The sequence below is a fragment of the Lissotriton vulgaris genome, chromosome 3_2, assembly GCF_964263255.1.
Source record: "Lissotriton vulgaris chromosome 3_2, aLisVul1.2, whole genome shotgun sequence".
NCBI lineage: Eukaryota > Metazoa > Chordata > Amphibia > Caudata > Salamandridae > Lissotriton > Lissotriton vulgaris.
In genome coordinates, this window is record NC_141690.1 from 186,054,303 (window position 1) to 186,077,867 (window position 23,565).

A 23,565-nucleotide genomic window follows, 5' to 3' on the forward strand; every position below is an offset into this window, starting at 1 on the left:
CTGACACCCGTCTGCACGACACCAGACATAGCAGCATCGCCAATTTCGCTGAAAGCACCTTCAACGACAGATACCTATTCTGAGGCCATGACAAAAAAGGTTCAGAACGAGATTGACATCCCAAAGAACCGAATAACGTGGCTCTGGGGGCAGGGAAAGGCGAATTCCCCGTAGGAGGCGACGCACAAAAGGGTGCTCCCCCAGCGGCACACCCGCAATCGGCTGGTGGCCCGCTGAGATTGCTGACCGCATCGCATTGATAGTACGGTAGGGTAGCCCGGCCAAATAGTTCAGCGCCGGAACGACACTCGCGACCACGGGATCCAAGTCCCGTCGAAGACACCAACGTGACCATTTATTCCAGGCAGAGCGATAACGTTTCGCGGTGCTGCCTGCCCAGGCTTTCGAGAGGAAACTCTCAGCCGGTCTCGAAAGGCCCGTGACCAACGTGCCCGAAAGGCTCCACGCCATGAGGTGAAGGGAGCTCCGAGTGAGCAGATGATGGGGATCCCCGCCCGCGTTTAGAAGAAGTCGTGGAAATCGGGGGAGTAGGATTGGAGAATCCCAAGAAAGTTCCAGTAGAACCGGAAACCAAACTTGAGACCTCCACCATGGAGTCACCAGGACTACGTCCGCCTGCTGGCGGCGAAGGTGGGCAGCCGCCCTCAGTATCATTGAGAACGGAGGAAAACCGTAAGACTTCTCCCCGCTCCAGTTCTGGAGGAAAGCGTCCGTGGCCTCCGCTACAGGGTCCGGCCTCCAGCTGAAGAAACGCGGGAGCTGGAAATCCAGACGAGACGCAAAGAGGTCCACGGAGAACGGGCCCCATGCGGCATTTAGGCTTTTGAACACCTGAGGGTCCAGCTTCCACTGACTGTAGTCCCGCAGGTATCGGGAATGCCAATCCGCAACCTGATTGTCTCTACCCGGCAGGTATTCGGCCGTTACTGACACCTGATGCGCCAGGCAGTAATTCCAGAAGTCCTTCGCCAAGTCCGAAAGGGCCTTGAAACGAGGACCCCCCAGATGATTGACATAGCGCACCGTCGAGATATTGTCCATGCGCAACAAGTCGCAGGAACAAACCGTGTCCTTGGTCCAGCAACGAACCGCAAAAGACCCGGGCAGCAGTTCCAGGCAATTGATATGGAGCTCCTGCTCCCTCGATGACCAGGCGCCGCCTGTGGAAAACTCTGCACAGCGGGCGCCCCAGCCGGCCCGGCTGGCGCCGGACTCTATCACCAAGTCGGGGACAGGCCCAAAAATCGCTCGGCCATTCCAGGCCTCCATGTGAGCAAGCCACCAGCGCATCTCCTCCTTCACTTCGTCCGACAGGGGAACCACCTGATCGAACGTCAGGCCTCTCCTGAGATGGTGCGCCTTGAGGCGCTGCAGGGCGCGATAATGCAGGGGCCCCGGAAAGATTGCCTGGATGGAGGACGATAGTAGGCCTACTACCCGGGCAATCTGACGGAGAGAGGTGTGCGATCGCAAGACTGTTTGGCGGAGGATGTGCCGGATTTTCCCCAACTTCTTGGAAGGGAGACTCAGGGTACACCGTACCTAATCCACAGTAAAACTGAGGGACATCACCTTCTGAGACGGAACCAGAACAGACTTCTCGCTGTTGATTACAAACCCCAGATCCTGGAGTAAGGATACCGTCTGGCGGAGCTGAAGGTCCAACTGTACTGGGCACTGTGCCATCACCAGGATGTCATCCAAATAGACTATCATCCGGATACCTTGGCTCCGCAAAAACTCCACCGCCGGTCGGAGGAGCTTGGTGAAACACCAAGGGGCTGAAGAAAGTCCGAAAGGAAGGGCGGTAAACTCGAACACCTGACCCCCCCCCACCGGAACTGCAGAAAGCGCCGGTGCGGGGGATGAATGGGAACCACCAAGTAAGTATCCTTGAGGTCCAAACGCACCATCCAATTGTTGGGAAGAAAGACGTTTCTCAGAAGATGGATACCCTCCATCTTGAAATGCCGGTAGATCAACCAACCATTGAGCTCTTTGAGGTTGATCACCGGACGCTTCCCCCCGTCTGGTTTGTCCACCAGGAACAAATTGCTCAAAAAACCAGCTGGGTGTCGAACCGAAGGGCAAATGGCGCCCTTGCGCAGCAGGTCCGACACCTCCTCGTCTACCAGAAGCGCGTCCGCACGAGAGAAAACAATAGGGGGGAGGCCTGTCTTGGCGGGGCTGGTCGTAAAATTCTACATGGAAACCCCGTATTGTTTGCAAGACCCAAGCGTCCGCTGTGAGTGTGGCCCAGGCGTCTGGAAACAAAGCCAATCTTCCCCCCACGCGGACCTTGTCCGCCGAAATGACACTCACCGTTAGAGATATTTCCGGCAGCATTCTTGAATCCACCACGGCCACGGAAGCCTTGTCCTCTGGTGGGGTAGAAGGTATTGTAGTTCTGAGAGGAGTTATACTGTCCTCGTCCGGAGCCTTGATTCCTGTTGGTCGCCTGCTGACCACCACGGCCGGTCGCGCGGCCCCCTCCGCGACCGGCCCCCCTGGAGAAACGCTGGTGGAAGACCTTTTTGATACTCGACTGGGCCCTATCCAGGGACGTGAAAGTATTTACAAACTTCCCCAGTTCTTTTATAAATGGTTCTCCAAAGAGACCACCCTGGGCCACTGCTCCTGCTTCCGAAGAGGCTAGGTCACCCAATTTAGGATCCAATTTAATTAAGAGGGACCGTCTACGTTCGGTAGACAATGCGCAATTCGCGTTTCCCAGGAAAACCACTACTCTTTGCGCCCAGTTAGAGGACCTCAGGGGAGATGGCCGCCCCGGACTCCTTGGCCTCCTCCGCCATGTCTAGAATCTTCGTAATGGGGCCAATGGCATCCAAGAGCTTATCTTGGCAAGACCGCCAGGAACAGTCAATGCCTTTGCGGGGATCCTTAACGAATTTAGCCAAAAACGTGGCCATTTTTGGGTCCAACTCCGGGGTCAGGGCCACCTTTCCCTCTAGTGTAGGCCTAGGGCATTCTCCCCGCAAGCAGCTCCTTGCCTCCTTTTCCAGGGGCTTGCTGAGGCGGCCAGCGACGAACTTCGCCACCTTCTCCCCAGGGGCCCAGGCAGCGGACCGCGGATGCATGATTTCATCCGGGTCCAACATCCCTGAGGTGTCCCGAGGGAGCTCTGCGGCGGAGCCCGAAGGGCGCCAAGAACGCTCCGACCCCTCCTCATCATCGTGTCCGCCGAGGAGGTAGGTACAGAAGACAAAGGAGCAGTACCAGGATCCATCGCCTTAGCTAGGAATGCGTCACACAACCTCTCAAAGGCGTCCCTGTCCACACCATGCGAATCACCCGGCACCACATCCCTACAGGGTTTCTTAGGGGCCGGGGAAGTAGACCCCCGTCGGGGCGGAAGAACCAGCAGCAACCCCTAGGTGCGCCTGGGTTACCCTCTCGCACTCCTGAATAATACGTGCGGATAGGCATTCCTCCATAGGCCCCACAATTTCAGAGACAAATCTATAAATCGAGCTATCTACAGCTTGGTAGCACTCGTCGTCGTTGAGGTAGCCCTGCGACTCCTCCTCCTCGTAGTATTCGTCCCCCATCACCCCTAGCTGACCAGCACCAACCTAAGGAATCTTTAAGATAGAAAAATGGGCAAGGGTCAACCTGGGGAATAGGACCGCTGGTTAGAACCAGAACAAATATGTGGGCAGAGAGATGCTGCCTAAAGTTGGTGCCCAGTGGAACCGGGAATTCTGGGGGGGCACTCACCCCACTAGCGCGCAGGCCCTCCTGAAAGGACCGGGCCTTAGTCACCTCCCAGTGCGCCAGGCTCGTGAATGGAAGCAGAACCAACAATAAGTGCCCTTGAACGCCCGCAGGCGGCAACGCGGTCACGCCGCTATACAGACCCCCACCGGGGCGTAGGAATTAATTGTGGGGCAATACACGCTCAGCCGAGCGTCAGGGTGAGGCGACAGGGAGCACTTGACAGAAACGTTCTCCTCGATTGCCCGACAGGAAAACCGCGCTGAGGAGAACGAGACGCAACAGCATCCTCTAGTGGCTGGAGGCAGCCGAAATAATGGCAAAGTCGCGTAGGAGCAGAAAAAGGCTCCCGCGACCGAACTGGGCTCTGTAAAGGAAAACGGAGCACACAGCAAAGCCCCACAATATATCAATACACGAAAATTACCAAATAAAATCCCAACAAACCCCAAATACAATAGAAATGAGGAGAGAGGGCAGAAAACCACTTAACTGGCTGCGAAGCAGCGAAGAAAGAGGGTGGTCATGAAGGGGACGTCCTGTCTAACTACAGTGGAGACTGAGAAGGGACTATAATATGGACTGCCTAGTAATACTCATGGGAGTTGTAGTCGATGGACATTGTTTTCTGTTTTGCCCATATCCTTAGTTCTGAGGTAGGGCTGTTGTTATTTGGTTTGTTTTTGACTGCTGTGACTTTTGTAATAAAACAGCGAAGAAGGTACAAAAGCATAATCCTCGCCTCCGATCCTGACATAGAATCTGCTGCCTCCAGATCAGGAAATGAGGGAGTGCAGCTATCACCGAGCCAGATTTGGGATCCGGGCCGGCATTAGTGAAATATGCCGACTTTGCCCAATGTCGTTTCCCTACATCAGGAGACATTCATTGTGCCCCCCACTTTGTTCCTTTGCATTCAGAGCAGCAACCTGCAAGAGGTGAGCAAAGCCTCTTATTGTTTCTTTTGGCTGGGCCCAACACAACTGCTCCACTTCAAGGGCCCTCGTCACTCTTTTAGTTTGAGTATCACCCTGGCTGGGAGTTAGCTGGAGCTTAACACTTTGATAAAATGCCCTTTTGGAAACTCACCTTGTCACTTCACAAGATCGTAAGAGATGAACTATGATTTTGAACAGGTTTTTAACTTTTCCACCCTCTATATGTATGATACATGCATGTACTATTAGAATATCAGCTGCATGTGTCTTTAAGAGTAACCACACTAATAACCATTTATATAATACTTACTCTTTTATTTTTCTCTATATAATTTCATTAACAGAGCTACTCATCCCAATGTGGAGTGTCAGGGTGCTTTACGTCATGCAGAGGCAATGAATCCTACAAGCGTGTAAGTCCATGTACAGGAAATGTGAGAATTACAAGGTGTAGGAGTCACATCCCATCCATACTGGTAGGCATTAAGAGTGCTTGGTCTGGATAAACACAAATAGTTTATTTTTAATCCTTTATTTTTCAGTTTTAAAGAATAAGAGACAGCAGTACGGGGAACACTATACACAGCACATCGGAGTTAGTAATGGAGAGCACCAATATTTAACCAGCGAACGCTCGAATGGCTTATCTCCCGCACTCCATGGTGCTTAGCTACACACCAAGCATGCAGAATAAACACCCTAGCATTGCTGGGGTTAATCTTCCCCCTATCTGTATTCATGTCATCATCCACACTCACACCCGTATCATTGCTATCAGCAGACCCATCTGCACGTGGGTTTAGAAATGTATCACACATGTCCCTCCCCACCTGGAGGTCGTCCTCCAATTTTTCGTCATCCCTACTCAACTTCATGTGCACCTCCTCAGCCAGTGCCCAGTCCTTTATTTCCCTGTACCATTGTTCGACTGTGTGTGCGTGCTGACCCACCCAGATGTTGGCTGCTCTATGCCGGGTTAGGAGTAGTGCCAATTGTAGAAATTTGTAGGCCATCCTGCAATCCTTTGGTCTCTCAACATAGCCCATATTATAGTGGTGTGCAGTCAATTTGCAAGTGTGTGGTCCTTTGTAAGTCCATCACCACCAGTGTCCAGAAGTCCTGCACTTTCCGACAGTGCAAGAAGCCGGCCCCACCGGCACAGCAGTGCGGGCAAATGTCCGGTTAGATGGGGAATATGCGATGAAGGCTCTTAGGAGTCATACAGGTCCTGTGGCGGAAGTAGGAGTGTTCCAGCATAAAGTGGGCGTTACTGTATGTGTAAGTTTGCATATGTCAGTCCACCCTCTATCGTCTAATGGGGTCTCCAGGTCTGTAGCGCATTCGGCACGCCCCCAAGGTGGGGGACCTGCTGCGGTCACTCATCATCCTATATAGAAGTGTAATCAGGTGTCTACCTGCACCACAAGACAGCAAGACACCCAGTGTACGCGTGGACTGAGGTGCAGGGGATATGTGGACCAGGTCAATTTGGCCACTTCAGTCAGTCCATCATGGTGTAGAAAGAGTCCTGGCCCTACTGCAAAGTCTTCACAGGTTTTTTCAAAGGAGATGAAAACTCATCAGGAAACAGGTCGCCCAACAGAGGGCAACCACTGTCCCTCTGAGCCTGAAAAGACATATTGTCCATCATTTTCCGCACCGGCGCCAGTATCCAGATCGTAAGTTCTTGGTGATAGGGAGCGCTCTTCAGGACCACTTCTACATAGCGTTGCCATATTTGCACTGTCTGACGAACAACATATGGCACGTCCCTTGATAAACACAAACTTGAGATGTAAAACTTGTGTTAGGTCTACAGAACGTCTCCGTTTAAGTTGTCTATACTCATAAGTCTTCTTTCACTACTCAAAGGCACCTTTTTTAGTATACTTAGAATAACAAAGAATTAAGAAAAACCCAATGAGTATCTAAAGTTATGCCTCACCAGCCTGGCAGCCTCACGGTCAGTGATGCCAGTGCTGCCTTGTTGTGTGACCTTACAGCCTGAAGAGCTCCGTATGGGGAAGTCTCTGCTGCACTCTCGCCGGTTGCCTAGCAGGTGATGGATGCCATTGGGAATCAAGCGCACCCTCAATCGTCCTCTCGACTCAGATCTGCCTCTGCGGACTCTAAAACCCCCACATGTGGAGATGCTTCACAACCATTGCAACTTGAGGGATACACAAGGCTACTCTCTTGCTGCTATGAAAGGGGCTCTGCATGATAAACTTCTTTCTTCCTCAGCTGAGGGTGAGGCAGAGGTGGCACATATGGGCTTTGAGCAGGCTTTGTCATCACCATCCTTGAATGAAATTGATTATAATAGAAGCAATATTGCTGAAGTTATTTGGGCGACTACAGGGATAAGACCCAGATAAGTGTACCTTCACTTTTTCCTCTATTGATGAAAGGAGGGTAGGTACCCCCAAGGTAGGGTTTAAGGCATTAGTGGGAGAGTGATGAGCTACCCCCATAAAGTCCAGGTCATGCTTAAGATGGGGGAGGGGGATACGACTAATGGCACAAAGGTGAAAATAAATATATCTGCCCCTCCTCAGATCAGGGCTGCTGATAAAGGAATCCCCTCTCAGGCCTCTTAGCTTCAGTGCATGGAGGCTCCAGATGATATTGTAGGGGATGGTGAAAGGCCTACTTACCCCACTGATTCCTATTCAATTAGTGCAAGATCACTCTTAGGGGGAGATCAACATTGGCTTGACAGACCTCACAACAGACACCACAGAGCAGTCTCTTTCATCCAATTTCCAGCTGATTCAATCTCATCGTTCTGAGACTACTAAAGATTATATTCAGGTTAGGGAGGATAACTCCAGTCTTCAGCAAACTATGATGGAGATGGATGGGAAACTTACTACCCTGACCTCTCAGATGCAGGATCTCCTGCAGAGAGTCACTGTGGTTGAGGAGGTTACAGCATCTTTAGCACAGACAGTTACAGAACATGATACCTTGAGCTTGTCTGCTCAATCAAAGCTAGAGCACCTCGAGAATAGTCAATGCCGGAATAACCTAAGTGTCTTAGGGATACTGGAAAGCAAAGAGGGTAACGATGCCCGCTCATACATAGTTTGCCTATTTCAGCAGAACTTTCCTGATCTGTTGGACTGGAAATGGGACTATCAGATTCACTGTGCACTTAGGCTTCTGATAGCTAATCCCTATACCTCTGGCAACAGACCTCACCCTCTACTGATCTTTGAGGGAAACTTACTTTTGCAGCAGGCTATTTATTTTAAGGTTGGTCCAACTGCCCCAATTTCTGTAGATTCTGTTTCTTTTTTTGTTCGACCTGGCTTATGTAAACTAACTATGAATCGCAGATGGATTTATCTTCAGGAAACTGTGTGCCTTAAACTAGAGTGTGGGGGGGTCAGAGAGTTTTTGTTTCACTGATGACAAAGCTGTAAATGTTCACCAGCAGCAGCGAAAACTGCAGGATGCGGTCTAATTGGCTTTCTATCAGTATTCTTGCTGATTATCTAAGTGACAATATAGCATTGTGGATTTCGGCCCACTTGGTGCTGTTTTTGTGATCCTTGCATTTTTGTATTTTATGTGTATGCAGGCTGCGGGGGGTGACGGAGTAGCCAGTCAGTGGTGCACGGTTGGTTGCCTTTCATACTGAAAGCCAAGATGATGGGGGTTATTTTTTCCTAGGTGGCATACATGTGGGTGCGAGGCTGGTGGGATAGTGGATGGATTTTTCATTTGTTGCTGCTGAGAAACTGCTATATGCACATGTGGGGGGTATTATAACTGCAAGATAGAAAAGGTATTGGTGTGGTCACATGGTCTGTGTTATATGTATGGAACATGCTTTCACACCAGATTGGCTTTTATTTGGGGAAGGGTCGATTTACTGGCTATAAGCGGGACAGAAGAGAAAGTCGGAATTCTTTTCATTACTCATGCTTCAGGTTAAGATTTGATAACAATGTTGCTGGCTTCAATCACCCTTGATACACCAGTTAAAAAGGAGATACTTGCTTACTGGCCACATCTTTTATGTCTTACAGAGACTTATTTAGCACTTAAAGACAGGATACCTCATCAGCAATTAGGGTATAATATTATTTCTTGTACAACTCAGCAGGTCTCAATCATTTTAAACTTTAGATCTTTTGAGTGTAACGTACTATGGACAACATCCAGTCTGTATGGTAGTAGGGCAATTTCCCAGGTTTGGTAGCAAGTCAGGTCTATACTATCTGTGCTGTCAACGGCCCCAATAAAGACGGCCCAGAATTACTGGATATGATCAATCTTGAGCTGTTGCATTGGACTGGTGATATATTGATCCTTTGTGATTTTAATTGTATTATGAGCTATAGGTTGGATAATACTAATAGATCTGCTAATCCACATATGACTAAAAATTGGCAGTCTATTGAGGAGTTAACAAGTGTACATGGGAAAGTATATCTCTGAAAGATATTGCACCGCCTGTCACCAGGTATACATATTATTCTGTGTCTCACAGGCATTATTCTATAATTGATATGATATTATTATATGTGGGTCTAACCGATGAATCCAATATGGAACTGTGTCCGAAGATCACTTCAGGTCATAACTCCTTGATACTAATGCTTCATGTCTCTGATTCTTCAAAAGGATCTTGAAGATGGACTTCTCCTTGACCGCTATAATCAAATACTGTATTCACAGCAAGGAAGCATACACAGTTGGCTGAATTTATACCGGCTAACGTGGGCTCCTCTTCTCCTAGTATTGTCTGAGACACTTTAAAAGCTTTAGTTCATAGGGCCACTGCACAGCTTGGGGTATATTTATTAACAAATCATGCAGCACTGCAAGTCACCTTGGGAAAGGGCAGGAATGTGCCGTATTCCTGTCATTTCCCAGCACTGGCGCACAATGTGCTGCCTAGCGACGGTGCAGGCACCCTTGCACCATGGTGCAAAGTTGCCTGCGTTGTAGGCAGGATTTTTTTGTGCAGGAAGGGGCACTTCCTGCACAAAAGCAATTCAGAGACATTTTCTTCTTTCTAAGTGTGCTGCAGAATGCATGCAGCACACTTAGAAAGAGGAAACAACAAGGAGAAATTAAATTTCTACTCATTGCACCTCTGGTGGGGAGGAGTACAATTCTTACGCATTCCCATATGTACCACTCTTGTTAAATCTGGGAATTAGTTAGAAAAGATAGGCAAATCTGTGATAACACCCACGCTCCACCTAAGTAAAGTCCTCACTATGCAGTGAATGCAAGGCAGCACAATATTTGCTAAGCAATGCAAGGTGGCCTCACGTGGCTTGATAAATCGCATTATAGGTTTTGCGCCGAGTCCCCTTGCTTGGTGGAGGGTGAGGCAAAACCTATGATAAATATGCCTCTTTGTTTCTGAGCATAATGAATGAATTTCAATTTCTAGAGCGCACATAGCTGCCCTGAGGCGTCCAAGTGCTAAGGATACCAACTGAGGTTAAAATCAGGAAGAGGAAGTGTCAGCTCCACTATTATGTGGTGAACAAGAGCGTTTTCAGCTGTTTACGGAAGGAGAGGATGTCGGGATTAGATCTTAGATGCTGAGGAAGGGCGTTCCACCTCTTGGCTATTTTGTAAGAGAAGGAGCGGCCTCCGGACCTTGATTTCTTTATTTGCGGCACAATGGCTAGATTTGCAGAGATGGAGCGCAGCTGTCTGGTGGGGAGATAGGGTGTGATGAGAGGGAGATTAATTGCCGGGCCTCGAGACCAGAAGGTCTGGTGTGCAATGCAGAGTGATTTGAAGTTTACTCTTTCCTTTACGGGAAGCCAGTGCAGTTTCCTTAGTCCGGACTTTACTGAGGATCTGCGGGGGATTTGTAAAAGCGTTCGTGCTGCGCAGTTCTGTATTAGTTGCAGTTTGCGTAAAGTGAAGTCAGGAGCTCCGAGATACAATGCATTTCCGTAGTCCAGCCGTGATTGGATCAGGCCCAGAATCACGGTTTTTCTTGCTTCAAAGGGGAGAAGAGGTAAGATCTTCCTGATGACTCTCAGGATGCCGAAACAGATGGCAGAAAGTTTTATTGCCTGTTGTCGAAAGACAGGGACCTGTCGAGCCAGACACCGAGGCTCCTAATGGCGTCTTTGGGAACAGGGGCAGGACGTAGACTGGAAGGCCAGAGAGTGTCTATGGAAGATGGTGCAGTGAGACCCAAGAGCATGAGCTCGGTCTTGTCTCCATTAAGTTTGAGACAAGACTTGGTCATCCAGCTCTTGACCCTCTCCAGGCAACCAGCAAGATCTACACTCGCCGAAGGTCCCCCTGCCTGTGCCAAGGAGACCACCAGCTGAGTATCGTCCGCGTAGGTAACGATCTTAATACCATACGGACGGACGATCTCAGCCAGCGGCCTCATGTAGACGTTAAATAACGTTGGGCTCAATGATGATCCCTGCGGGACTCCGCATCCCAGTGGCTTGCTAGAGGAGGTGACATTACCCTCATACACCTGGAAAGATCTGGCACTCAGGTAGGACCTAAACCACTCCAGAGCTCTGTCAGATATTCCGGTGTCCAGGAGATGCTGCAGAAGGATACCGTGGTTAACGGTATTGAATGCCGCGCTCAGATCGAGGAGGATGATTGCCACCGATCCACCCCGATCTAAGATTCTCCTGGACTCCTCTGTGACTGCCAGTAGTGCCGTCTCGGTCCCATGCTTGGGGCGAAAGCCAGTCTGGGAGAGGTCGAGCAGTTGGTTTTGCTCGAGAAAAGTTGTAAGTAAGCTGTTTATATATTTCTCCAAGATTTTGGCTGCCCAAGGCAACAAAGAGATCGGGCGGAAGTTGTTGAGGTTCTTGGTGTCCAGGTTAGGTTTTTTGATAAGAGCCCTCACCATAGCCTGCTTCCACGCTACTGGGACTGTGCTGGTAGAGATCGAGGTGTTGAGTACTCCGAGTAGTGTGGGCAGAATGGTTTGAATAGCAGAGACTAGAACATATGGGGGAGCTGGGTCTCTAGGGGAGCCCGACTTCACTTGATGCATGAGGGAGGTAAGGTGGTCCAGCTCCAACTGGGGGAATTCCGCCAGCACCGGAGGGCGGTTGGAAGTGTTTTCTGGAAGGGGGCATGAAGATGCTTTAGTCAAAGCAGTCTGATCTGTGGATGGAAAGGAAGAGTAGATCAGATTAATTTTCTGGGAAAAGAAGTGGGCCAGATCTTCACAACGGAGCTGAGGGTTCTCAATTATAAGAGGGGGTGTGGGGAGGGTGGTGAGGCTTTTTACTATTTTGTAGATCTCTTTCGAGCTGGAGCTGGCCTCTGCGATCTGGTTTGAATAGTATAGGGACTGCGCACTTTTTATGTCTTTTTTGTAAGTCCTGATGGCCTCTCTATAGGTAGTTTTATCTGCTTCCGCATATCCCAGTCGCCATTTACGTTCCAGTCTCTTACAAAAACGCTTTTTCCCCCGTAGTTCATTGGAGTACCAGGGAGCTGAGATTCTAGATCTTTTAAAGACCGTTTTCTTCAGGGGGAGCGTGGCGTTTAGAGAATTCTGTATCCATTCATTAAATGTTTCATTGGTCTGTGAAGGAGTCTGACCGACTAGGGGAGTTAATTTTTGTAATTCCTGAGTCCACTGAGCCAGCGGGATTTTGGACCAATTTCGGGTTTCTTGGACTATAGGTTAGAGGGGTGTAGATTTCTCAGTTGTCCATAGCAGCGGGACTAAAGCAGGAAGTGCTATAGGGGAACAAGCCTTCAGATGTGGACAGTTGCTAAAAACTGGATCCTGCAAGTGACCTTTCGTGTGCGTAGGAGATGAGACCAGCTGAAGCAGCTGCAAAGCGGATAAGTCCCCGATTAGTTTATTAGCGATGGAGTTATTGGGGTCATCAAAGTGTATATTGAGATCACCCAACAGCGTGAAGTTGGAGGGAGATAGGGCCAAATCAGCGACTAGCGGGGGCAGAGATTCATAGAACTGTTTGGGTGTGCCCGGTGGGCGATATATAAGTGTTCCGGAGAAACTTATATTGGGGGAAAATTCCAGGGTAAAAGACATGCTTTCACATTCCGGGAAGGGATTGGGGTACAGCGACAGGTGAAACAGTCTCTGAAGATAATGGCTAAGCCGCCCCCTCTTTCACTTTCCCGGTCCTGTCTTACAATTTGATATTCCTGCCCCAGGATTTGAACCAACTGAGGATCGGAGTGAAGGGTTAGCCATGTCTCAGTTAAAAAGAGAGCGTCCGGTTTTTTCTCGTCAATTAACAGAGAAAGCTCTGTGCAGTGTCTTGGAAGAGACCTGCAATTTAACAGGAACAATCTAAACAGTTGTTGATTTTGTGTGTGGGGTTTAAACCTGAGATGAATTTTGCAGTCCCTACATTGAGTAGGTAGGTCGAGCGGGCCATATTTGTGAGCACAGGTCAAGGTTACCTGAGAGTTGATAGTTCGGAGTTCCTCGGAGGTGTAATTCCGGGTTTTCGTGAAGGAAGATGTAGGGGTTGTGGCCCCTGGTCCCGGCCCGTCGCGGGACCAGGGGCCCAGGCTCCATAAGTGTCAAACACAGCTGCTGTGTCTTGAACTACTTAGGTGGGAGCAGAAACATTCTCAAAACGTTATAGATAAAGACCCTAATGAGCCAAAGATATGATTTGATATGTTTAAGTGTTGGTGTAGTGCTGATCATATACAGAAGGAAAAGGCTGCTGCGGCTTGTATGGCTGATAGGGTGCCCCTATTCAAATATGAAGATTAAGGGGTCTGTTACGATGGTGACCGTAACGGTACGCGGGACCGACCGCCAGAGGTGCAGCGGTCCCACTATGGCAATTAGGATGTGACCGCCACCCTGGTGGTCGCATCCCGCATATTTCACATTGCGGCAGGTGGTGCTGCAAGCAGCACCCGCCACAATGCAAAATATTCATGTTGTGCATTGGCATGCACAACGTGACAGGCACCATGCGGTGCCTACCACCTTGTGGATTCCAATTACCCCCCAAGTAAAGACGCCCCCCGCCCCCTGGGGCCCACAACTGGCCCCCAATGCCAATCTCTGCCTGCAGGCATCATAATTTGGATGGTGGTGCCTGCAGGGTTCCGCCACCATATTGAGGGCCTTTTCCGCCCGGCCGGCAATCCGAATGGCGGAAAAGCGGCGGACAGTCTTTCCATCCGCCGCAGTACCCTACCATTATAATATGGCGGGGGTAAATCAGGTATGGATGGTGGGCTGATCGCCTCCGCCGGGCCGGCGGTGGCGATCCGCAAGCCATCCTAATAAACCCTTTAGTTGGCAAGGTAATGGCATATGAAGTAGTGAAAAAAAAGAATCTGAACATGGTTAAATGCATAAATGGATAAGGATGAGAAAATTTATTATGAACCACAGGTCACCCCTGAACAATTTAAGAGCTGTTATAAGGATTTATATACTGATACAGAGGCTCTGAATCATGGTAAATTTGACAAATATTTATATTAGCAGCTAATATTTCAAGGTTAAATCTGCTGCAGGTAAAGGCACTTGATGATGTGATCACTCTTGAAGCCCTAAGGGATGCAATCGTATCACTTCTGTCGGGCAAGGCAGCAGGAGAGGACGCCCTGCCATTTAAATGCTATAACATATTTATAGATATACAGGCACCTGTGCTGCTTATGGTTATTCTTCATTTTGATCAAGGAGGAAATATTCCAGACTCTTGGAACTATACTAATATTGTTATCTTCCTTAAAAAGCACAAGCCAGCGAAAGAGAAGAGGTCAAATCAGCCTATATTATTAATTTTTACAGATGCTAAAATACATGCAGAATTATTAGCCACAATGTTGACTTCCTGTATCCAAGACTCAGTATGTTCACAACAACACAACTTTATCCCAGGGAGTGATCCCACCAATTATAATTATGCTGCTATAGCATTATTCGATGCCTACAATACTTTGGGCAGAAACTGGGAATTATATTATCAGATGCTGAGAAGGCATTCAATAAGGTCTTGTGGTCTTTTCTATGGGCAACCCTGCCAACTATGGGTTTTGGGAATAGATATGATGATTGTGGCTAGTGCTTATATTGGCCCATGTGGTTCTGGCTAGACAATGCTCCTCTGTCTTTAAAATTCCCCATAGTACACGGCAGGGATGCCCATTATCTATGCTCCTATTTGCTCTTTATCTGGAACCATTATTTCCAGTATTTTAATAGTAATCCACGAGTAACTTCAGTACCCTTGAATGGAATTGAGATTAAGATTTGCGCCTACGTGGACGATATAGCTGTGTATTCACCACAACCAATTCAGGCCATCCAATTCATTGCTGAGGAGGCTGAGAGATTTGTGGCAGTTTCTGAGTACCGTCTTAATCTTCAAAAGATCCAAACTATTCTTCATTTTGCTTCCATTTGGAAGGAACCAAGTGTCGCATATGTCGCAATTTATCTAGGAGTTAAGATCACTTTTTCCGCTAATATGATAATTAAATTGAATTATGTCGCTTTACCACTTACTATCTGGTTCTTCTTCTGCCTCCTCTATCTATAATTGTCTGTCTCTTTCCTCTGATAGGAATAAATCAAGGGTTGAATTGGCTTGCGAAAAAGATCTTTTGGAATGTTGGCCAGTTCCTCTTTGGGATAAGCTATGGCTCAAACTCCATAAAACGTCCAGAGCTGCTAACACTTCTCAAACCCTCTATTTTGTTTACCAATGCATTTTATTCACTCCTGCAAAACTATCCTCCTTCAATTCAGATGCTACTCCTACCTGTTGGTCCTGCTCCTGCTCAAATGCTGACTTACTTTACATGCTTTTTAACTGTCTCCCTGTAAAATGTTTTTGGCAATCAGTTTGGTCTCAAATTAACAAGATTTTTAAATCAAATATCCCAGTTTCCCCTTCTAATGTTTTCTAGGCTCTCTATCACCACTTTGGCCCCAATCACCTTCTCACTTTAAGTTGGTAGATTTGTTATTAGCAATAGCTTTTCACTCAATAACTTCTAATTGGAAACATGCAGATAAAATCACCTTTAGGGCCTGGTGGAATGCAGTCTGCTTTCATCACAAGACTTGACACCAATGTTGTTACCCCTGTCTCTGTATCAATTAAAAGGGACCTTTTGTGGCTCTCCTTATCCTCTTATTTAACTTCTATTACCTCACGTAGCACTTCAATTATCAAAACCTCTGATGATGTCCGGAAACCTCCATGATACATTTGTTGTCTTTTGCTTACTTTAAACAATGCTCTTGATGATTTTCCTTTGTTCTGCTTTTTCTTTTTACTATTTGATTAATAATATTGCCTTTTCTGTATGCAGAGATTGATCATATGTACTATTTTTTCTTGATTTTTTAAAATAATGTTATTGGTTAGACTAGTTTTTTCTTTCCCTTGTCCCGCTCACCTCCCTTTTTCCTCCCCTTTTCCCCCCTTTTCCTTCGTTTTCATGAACTATTTTATTGACTTTTCTTATTATTTCCATGTATTTTTTTTTTACTTCAGTATTATTGCTGTTTTTCTTATCTTGTATTTTATTGGATTTCTGATAAATAAAACTTGATGTTTAAACTAAAAAAAAATTGAATTATGAGCAGCTACTTCATCAGTCCAAATTAAAATGCATTTATAGCTTCTGATTTACAGGGATTACAGCCCTCGTAGAGCAGTGAGCTCTCCTGGGGCGTCCTACATATTAGCGTATCGATTTTGCGGGAGAGTGAAGGAATCAGATTGTTCAGGATGATCATGTGAGTTCTAAAGTAAGCAAAATTGTTTCTAATACCATAATTGACCACTATTGAAAGATGAGGAACCAGAAGGCAGGACAGATCCTCACCTTCCAAGTCCCTGGTGCACCCAGACCGTACGTGTTTCTGTACTACTCGCCTGCCCCAATCACTCTGCTGCCTTATTCCATTCCAGCCCCTCTATCTGACCGTTTGCTTGAAGCACTGCATTTGCAAAGACATCAGTTTAAACTCATTATGCTCTTTCTGAAACCAGTTCTAGAAGACCTTTAATTTGCCAACCAATACATATTTTTATTAATTGCTCCTATACCTTGGACAACGATCCTTGAAAGAGCGTTGCTCTACAATCTCATGAGTGGTTTCTGTAGCATTACCAGAACAAAGATTAAATATATCTTTCACATGAACAAGGTAATTGGCAGGGTTTTACACTTTGTAATTATAAATCTTGATGCCATCAATTGGAGCTGGACATACTTCTATAACAGCATTCAAAAGAGCATCTCTAGCAATAATAAGAGAATTTTCCTCAATAGATGCTTGTTGCAGACAGTCAGCTTTATCTAACAACCCGTCATTCACTTCTCCTGCTATAGTAAAACATGACAATTGATTTACATCTGCCCTATGGGGTTTATGGCATTCAAAACAGTTAGCATTCTTCATGAAACTTCTGGGGGTTATCACGTATTTTAGTAAAGTGTTGGGTTTTGTTTATCAGATCAAACAGGGATTAGTAAACATGAATATTAACCCAGTCCATAATACAGCACCTACTCTCATAGGGGTAGGAGAGCAACTATTTGAACATAAGAAAAATTACTTGGGTCATCACGGTCCTTCTCACTAACTGAAGGAGTGTGTCATTCAAGAGGGGGTGTGTTTTTCAAGCTCTCTTATCCCATGACCTGCAGTCATCCTTAGACTATCCTGAGTGGTAATCTGACCACACCGGATCGCTTAGATCCAGAGCTTCGGATTTGTAGAGTCCAACGCGAGAGTGCATTGGGGATGGCAAGTGGTGTGTCAGTCTCTCGTCTCATTCTTGTGCCTGTCACACTGTTGCCAGTCACAGTGCTCACCTGCATGGTGTTTGCTTGTGCCCCTCCCATAAATGTATTGACTGATTATGTTCCCAGGTATTCATTGTAGTGCACCTCCAGCATCTCCTCTCTGTATGGGGAATCTTAGAACCTCTAGAATATCCTTTTTTTCTACAGTTTTTAGGGTTTTGCTGGTAAATGGGGTAACATATAAGGAGGAGGCGGCACAGTAGGGGCACAAGTCCTAAGTCTGCCCCTCTGGTGACTCGCCCCAGAGATTCTTGCTTTTGTTTCACAGCTTCCTAGTACAAATAAAAAAAGGCTGAGTATTGTTTTGGACTGGATTCACACTTATGATCTTTCAATCGTTTCTTAAGGTTATTCAAGTACTCCAATATCAAAGGTACCTGCATCTGTAGAATACTTTTTATCCTCACCACCAGTGCACCTATTCTTTTATATAACTGCATATGCTTTTATTAAACTGGTGGTAGATCACATGGATGAAAGTCTGCTGCTGGTGCTTTCACCACTTTCAATTTATCTGCCCCAATTTTCTTTCCTATCAATCAGTCAATCAGGAGTTTGTTAAAGTGCGACTACTCACCCGTAAGGGTCTCTAGAGGTAAGGGGGGTGCATGTTCCATTCCATCAAGGAGGGGGTCTGTTGAAGAGCCAGGTTTTGAGGTTTCTTGCGAAGATGGGGAGCGATGGTGTCTGTCTGAGGTGGAGCAGAAGGGCGTTCCATGCTTTGGCCATGAGGAAGGAGAAGGAGTGGTCTCCCGATCTGGTCTTTTTGGTGCGGGGGACCATGGCATAGTCCTGTTTCTATAATCAATGGGCATCCCACAAAAATAGACTAGAGCAGACCTGGCAACTTATAAAACTATTTTTCTGTGTGAGAATGGGATTTGGAGGGGGCTGGCCTCATACTGAGGGCTATCTAATAGGTACTTTGCCCACTCCTTCCCTGTAGGAAAGATCTGCTTTCATGGTTACTCCCACTTTTTGCTTGGTGTCAGTAAGTTTTTCACTAGTCTAACTGGGATCCTGCTAATCAGGATCCCAATCACTCTGCTCTCTTCCTAAATTAACGATGGTAAGTACTTCTGTACCTCCACAATTGGCCACTGGTGTACCCTTGTGAGTCCCTAGTATATGGTACTAAGGTACCCAGGGCATAGGTACACCAGGGGTGTCCCATTTGCCGCAGCATGTATTGTGCCACCCATGAGAGACCACTTAAACTACCGGCCTGCCGTTGCAGCCTGTGTGGGTTGGTGCTTGAACCCCTCACAACAGATATACGTTTTCTTATATCTGAGGTCACTGCACTTAAAACCTTTAAGTCACCCCTATGGCAGGCCTTTCAGTTCTGAAAGCAGGGTGCTTCATTAGAAGTGTGAGAGTGCCCCTGCATGAGCAGGACACCTCTACAAACCCCGGAGTCGGTTCTCCAGGTTTTGTAAGTGCGGTCAGCCATTTAAATACGTATAGTGGACGTCAGTCATTATGAGATGTCTAATATATAGTAGCAGCACCGAACCCGGTCATGTTTGGTATTAAACATGTTGGAAACATACCCCAACATCAATTCCAGTGTTGGAAGTATGATCCCATGGGGGCACCCTTGGGCTATCCCCTGTACAACTGGTGCCAGCCTTTTAGGGTCTGACAGCAAGCTAGTACTGGTGCTGACCACAGACACGATTATGCCCTCCTGCTGCTGAGCCAAGCTCGAGCAGGGGAAGGTAGAACAATAGGTTTCCTGCTGATGGGTCCTCAGATTCATGGTGGAGCAAGATTCAAGATTGAAACCACGTCACTCAACTCTCTGGACACTTGGACTTCGCCTGAAACTTCACCAAGAAAGACTCCTGCTGCTCCTCGTCTCACTGTTCTTCATCATCTTCCAGGATTTTCAACAGGCCTGTGGGCACCAAGGACATCCAAAGTAATCTCTCTTGGAGAGAAGGAGTCACTCCCCTACATCTGCAGGCACCGCAACAAAGCTGACTGGTCTACTACTCTTGATGTCCCATGGACTTTGAAAGACTCAGCAACACAGGTGGTGGTTCTGCAAATCCCTTGATGCCTGCCTGATCTGTCCTGTCTGCAACTTTGAGACAAGTATGCCTTGTCGGAACCGCTGGGACCAAACCCCTGTGCACTATGTTGACTTGCGGTTGCCAAGGCTTGTTGGCTCTGCACTCCAGAGATCTTCAGGCTACAAGAAGCTCCAGAATCTCTTCCTGCCAAGTACAGCATCCTCACCACATCCTCTGCACCATGGGCCTACCTTCTTGGTGTGCTGCTCGAGGTTCTCTTGCGAATCCTGTGCCTTTGTCTTTGGGGTACAAGAAGTTCCAGCATCTCTTCCTGCCAAGTACAACATCCTCACCACATTCTCTGCATCGTGGGCCTTCCTTCTTAGTGAGCTGCTCGAGGTCATCTTGTGACTCCTGTGCCTTTGGCCTGGGGGTCTTCCTGAGGGTCTTCTTCTGCTTCAGTGGGCTCCCCTGCTTGCTCAGGGCCTGCTCCTGTTTCTGGTGAGTCTCTTGGACATTGCTGGTCCCAACGTTGCTCCTTCTTCGTTCTCCATGTCAGTTGCAGCTGCCAAGTCTTGTTGGTGCTCCCGCCGGACACCAACCCCCCTAGTTATCGACTACCGACATGGGACGGCTCGTGCACAGCTCCTGGTCTTCCTCATCATCGCCTGCTCCTCACAGCTGCAGCGACAAGGTCACTGTCCACACTCCTGAACCGGCTGACATCGGTGGGCCTAGCTCATCCATGCCCCCTGTTCATCTCCGAGTAGCATAGACTCTGTCTCCTCTGCTTACAGATTCTTCACTTCAAGAATCCACGTTTGGATTCCACTGGACTCCTGCACAATCTTCTCCAGCAGCATCTTTTCTGAAGTCCTCTATTCTGGTCTATGGCGGTTTTTGACGTCATTTTGCATCTACGTACCTGGCTTCCCTGATGTAGGTATCCTGGTTCCTGGTGTATCCACAGGTGGGGTGACTCTCCAACCTTCTGTCTTTCACAGGGTTTCTTCAAGGTCCACTGGGAAGGGCCCTTCTTCTAAAAAAACTGCATCTGCGACTTCCCTGTTGACTTCCATTGGACACGTGGCTGCGTTTCCACTCTGTACCCAGATTCTGTGGGGTTCCTGGGTACTTAATGTGGGTGATTCCTTGTGTCACCAGTTCTTCTGAGTCTCCTCGTCCAATTCCTGACTTCGGTCGTACTTTGCATTCCACTTTTTTAGTATATGGTTTGGTCTCCCCCTGGAGACCACTGCATTTTATGCTTACTTACCTGATTGCAAGTTAAGTATTGTGTATTTGTGTTTATATCTCCAGGTAGGAGACTTACCAATATGTTAGTGAGTGTTGTGTAATAAATAGACATATTTTTATATATACACTGTGTCATTCTTTTTCGTTTAACCTACACTCCATGAGCAGAACTGGTAAAAACAACCTGCTTAACACTCTTTCAAGATAAGCCTGAAGGGTGCTCTCTACAACTACCACTTTGAGAGCTTTCTATTGTTATCAAAGACCACTAAAACCACCATAAGGGTTGCTTGGATTTGTGCAAGGTACATCACTTAAATAAGCGGCACCATCTACTAAGTCAGCCTCCTACACAACCCAAACACCTTCCCAAAAAGAAAAAAAGAAAAAAGCTTGCTGCGGCTGCTGCCAATATCCTGGGGTGTTTTCACACCCCTTAATGCCACCATGTGATTTCGGCCCCTCATCAGGTGACTGTGTGAAGGAAGCCGATATCATGTGACACACAGTGGCACCGTGTGAGTTGGCAGGTCTGCTACAGCGCTGACTACCAAAATGGCATCTCTAATTTGCCAATGAAAAGAAACTGGCCCCAATAAAATCTTCCTTAAGTTGCAACAGTTAGCTTCCCCACCCTGAATTTTTATTGCACAATGCCATCCCCAAAATAATAAAAACGAATTCAGAGGCTAAAAAAACAAATGCTTAAAAGTTTCAACAATCTTAATTTCAGTACTTTTCCGTTCAGCTCGTTCACGCTGCAGCCCTGTTTTTAGGTCTCGTCTAGACGAAAGCAAAAGCAAAGCTTTTGCTGTCTAGGGCGAGACAACTTATGTTGTTACTTTTGGGGGAATGTGGACAGCAAAGTGCCTTGCGCTTTTTCTTGCCGAGATTGTACCTCGTGAGCGCGCACGTCGCCGTGCCTCACATTCCCATGCGCAAAGAAAGCCACACTGAACACACACACGCACACGCAGGCAGGAAGGCACACACACACACAGGAGCGCACCTACACACATACAGAGCCCCCCCGCCGATGCCGCATACATAGAAGCCCCCCCCCGGCGCATACATAGAAGGCCCCCCGCCGCCGCCGCATACATAGAAGGCCCCCCCCGCCGCCGCATACATAGAAGGCCCCCCCCCCACCCCCACCGCCGCCGCATACATAGAAGGCCCCCCCACCCCCCGCCGCATACATAGAAGGCCCCCCCCACCCGCCGCCGCCGCATACATAGAAGCGGCCCCCGCCGCCGCCGTATACATACAAGTGCCCCCCCCCAGCCGCCGCATACATGCAAGCACCCCCCCACTTACCATCATTCTAAAGTCTTGCAGCCTCCGCGGGGCTCTCCTTCGGGCATCCCCCGCGTCTCCGTGGGCGCGTGCGCGGGCTTCCGAAGACGGAAGTCCCGCCCCAAGGAAGGTTTCGCTTTCGCTGTCGGAGCTGGTTTTGCTGGGAGGAGGGGGAAGGAGCCAGGCGCTGGTCCCGCATTGGCACACTTGTTGCTGCTGCTGTAGTCGGGCAGGATGGCGGGCTGCTGCCTTTCGGCGGAGGAGAAGGAGCAGCACAGGATCAAAACGGAGATCGAGCAGCAGATCAAGAAGGACAAGCAGAACGCTCGCCGCGAGCTCAAGCTGCTGCTGCTCTGTAAGTGGCAGCGGGCTTGTTCTATTACTCCGCCACGGACCTCTGCTGCTCGGTTTCCCGCCCGCTTCTCCCATCTAAAGTCTGGCAGCACCGGGCAGAACTGAAGCCCTCTTCCACTACCGGCAGTACCCAGTGCCAACCCCTCTTCAGCAGCCACTGCTGCTGAGCGTGCTCCGCTCCACGTCTGAGCCCACTCGCCAAACCTGCCACTTCCCATGCCCCCTCCTCTTACAGCCTTGGGGCCAATCCCCACTCCCCAGCAGCACGCGCCGTCCCACCGCACTGCTCCCTCAGCAACCTCCCCAGACCTCTCCATTCCAGTGAGCACGCTCCCTTTAATCCCGCCGCCAGTCCCCTCTCCACACTCTCTCCGCACTCTGCAACCAGCCCTCCTCGTGTCGCCCCTTGTCCGCAGCTGGGTCTGCCTGGCCTTCGCCCTCCTTCCAGCCCTCTCCCCTGCACGACCAATGACTCTCCCCAATAGCCATCTTCCTCGCCTCCCGCCGTACGAGCCCACTCCTCTCCGGTGCCGTCTCCTACCTCACCGCTGACGGTGCCTGAGACACTCGGTAGCACGGTCACCGGCAGGCCTGGCTCCTCGGGAGGCCGCGGCGGCCTGGGTGGCTTCTTCGGAGGGGGGGACCCTGGTATTCTCACGTGGATCTGGCGAGAGTGCCGTGTAAATGCAGGAGTTTTCCTATGAAACGTGCAAAAACTTTACTGACTTTTGTCTGAACTGTTGCTATAAAATTGTAATACTTCTTGTCTGCTCTTTTTAAAATGTTAATAATAAGCAACTTTACCAGCAAAACCGAGTACGTTTGAAATATGTGGCAGTACTGCGAGCCAACCACCTGTACAGCACTGTCTTGACCCCTCCCCCGCCCCCCCCACCTCCCTGCACCGACGTTCCGCTGCACTCTGCATTCCCATAATCTCACCCCCCCCCCACCCGATGAGTCAGAATGTGACTCCCATACTCGAACCCGTGTTGCTCTGTTATCCTGTTAAGGCATGTTTGCCTTCATCACCTGATCTCATCCGTGCATTCCTGAATTTACTGCCTTTAAATAACTCTTTTCGTCTGATCAGGGAGGCTAATGGATGAGTCTCTTTCGCATGGCTGGTCCTTTTG